This window comes from Crocuta crocuta, unplaced genomic scaffold (genome assembly GCF_008692635.1).
Source record: "Crocuta crocuta isolate KB4526 unplaced genomic scaffold, BGI_CrCroc_1.0 scaffold224, whole genome shotgun sequence".
NCBI lineage: Eukaryota > Metazoa > Chordata > Mammalia > Carnivora > Hyaenidae > Crocuta > Crocuta crocuta.
The window spans coordinates 1,448,468-1,451,126 of record NW_027529545.1 but is presented as its reverse complement, the minus strand read 5'-3'; positions in this window follow the sequence as shown (position 1 = coordinate 1,451,126).

Genomic DNA, 2,659 nt, shown 5'->3' with positions numbered 1-2,659 from the left:
GCCCCTGGAGCACTTTCAGAGCCCCCCCTCCATGCTTCCTCCTCCTTTTCCCTCTTGATCCAAGGCCCATTATTGTCAGGTCTCTAACATATGTTTCATTTTACTTTTACTCCAGACTCGAGCTTGCTGTAAACAAGAAATTTATTTTTAGTATTTCTGCTCTGCATTTTATTCAGATCTTTTCTCTCTCTGCATTTGCACCACATTCCCGGGCTTGCTGGGAAGCCAGCTCTTTAAATGTGAGAAAACGAAATGTCACGGAATGAAGGCTTGGTGGCGACCAACAGAAGGGCCTGTTGTGTCCTATGTGGGAGGAAGCTGGAGACCCCTGGATGGTTTAAGCAGAAATTCGAATGAGGAATTATGAAGGACAGCGGCGGTGGGAGGAACGCCCAGGACAGTTTCTAAGCAGCGCTTGCTAAAGACAACGTGGGGCTGCCCAGACCTCCGCTAGGATCGGGGCGTGTGGGTGGGAGAGGCCACCGGGGCGCAGACACTCACCCGCCCCCCGCAGCCTCTAGAAATCAGCAGTGGAAATGTTCCGGGCACGCCAGTGTCACGGTTTGTGCTGTAGTCCGTGCTTTGGGTTTAATCACCTTACATCAGTGCTATGTATTATTCAAACGTAGGGAGAGGAGACCAATTTCTAATGAACCAAACCTTGTGAAAGCCTTCTGGCTCTGCTACCTGCCCCCAGCATTGAACCCAGCCGCCTGCGACATCTTCGCAAGGCAACGCACCCCTCTTGTTTTCCGTGTTAAGCTTTTAGCATTCTCACCGTCTAAGTCAGCGTTTCTCCACCGTGACCCTCTGACATTTGAGGTCACATTCTTGGTTTTCCCTCAGCATCTTCTCTACCCCTGGACAGCGGGGACCTCCTGAAGCCCTGCTCCTCAGGGCTCTTTTGGGGTTTTTTTCTGATGATGGGAAGTGCCGGGGTGTTAATGCCTATGATAGCGGCCCCGGGAGGTGGTGGATGGGGAGCCGCTGGAGAGCTGGGGCGACTGCGGGGCGTGGTCCACAGCGTCTCCCCGCCCTCTCTGGCGGGATCGAGCCCCAGTACCCGCAGAAGTGACTTGTTGGATAACGCACCTCTCTCGATGTCTGCCCCTTCTCTGACTCCCCTCCCACGTAAACTGTATACTTTCACATCCTTGTCTCAGGGCCCACTTGTAGGGAACCCAAGCTGAGATTCCGTGTTCCAAACACTGCCATTCGGCACGTTGAGAGAAACCTTGAGCTACTTTGCCGAGATCTGTCCACGAAACGCCGTCGATCAGTGTTGTCACCAAGCGCTCGAAGGCCTGCGCTCTGGGTGGGCCAGGCCGCGCTGGGGCTGGGTGTGTGCTGCTGTGTGTGTCTGCGCTGCTGTGGACATTGTTATTTCTCGTGGGTTTGTTCTGAGGAAGGCTTTTGGAAATTGTGTTTTCCCACAAGTTCCACAAATGTTTCCACATTTTAGAAATTGTTTGAGCTCTGAGCTGTGACTTTGAAAGTCAAACAGTTTTGGCTGGTGCTATTATTTTTAAAGAAACAAAGCAGTTTTGTTTTGTTTTTAATTTTGGCTTTTGTTATGCTTTGCGATCCTTTTCTGCTCTGAGGGCCTTGACTTCCTTTGTTTAGTGCGGGGCTTTGCAGAATGCTCATGGAAGTATTTGGTAGACATTTTTATACAGATAACATTGCAGTGAGTTTTCCCGGTAATACTTTACAGTCTAAAGCCCTTATACATATAATGTTTCTTTTAATCCTCACCAAAACCTGGTATGATAGGATCAGCATCACGCTGTAATGAAAGAGAAAGCCAAGTCCCAAAAAGTTGAAGTGAGTTTCTGTTTAGCACTTTTATCTAGTCATGAGTTAACCTAGAAGTTTCATTAATGTGATCAGCGATTCTTCAAAGAACACAAGGAAGGACCATATACCCTCCGAGGAGTACAGAGCTGTAGGATGTGGGGGAACTTGGGGAGGAGAGGACAGCCCTCAGCAGCAGCTAGCGCTCAGAGAAGAGGAACACGCGTGAGTCAGAGACTATAGCAGCATTTTCCCAGGTGCTTTTCTGACCTTCCAGGAAACCTTCACTATTGCCGTCAGTCTCCAGCGACCTCTCGGCACCGCGAAAGCCGTGCTCCGTCTTTCTTGCATCAGCAGCTAGGAGAGCGAGGCACCGCCGTGTTGGCTCACACAATCTAGTGCAAGTCTTTGTCTTGCTTGTGCTAGGGCTGTACCCGGCGTGACGAGGAAGTACGTGACTATTCCAAATGTCGACGTTGGATTTTGAGGCGAGGCCCAGAGCGAGTTGGTTCTCTTCCTGCCGGGGACTGGAATCTACCCTCTGATACCCAGCTCGGCGTCCGGGTCCCCACTGGCAGTTGCCATCCCTGAGATTGAGCTCAGTCCGATTTCTTGAGCCTTTGCCCGTTGCCCACTGTTGGTAGCAGGGTTCCTGCTGTGGAATCTAATTACCTCCTTTGGGCCCTTCTGCCGACAATGAACCAGGATTTATTTGGAAAACAGAAAACCCTTAGCCGTTTCAAGAAGAAAGTGATCTGATACAAGAGTTGGAGGCTTACTAATTAACGGTAAAGATGGAGGCCACCTTTATAGAAATCGGGCTGATAGTAACACTAAGAAAGAACCGCTGACGATCTCAGCTACC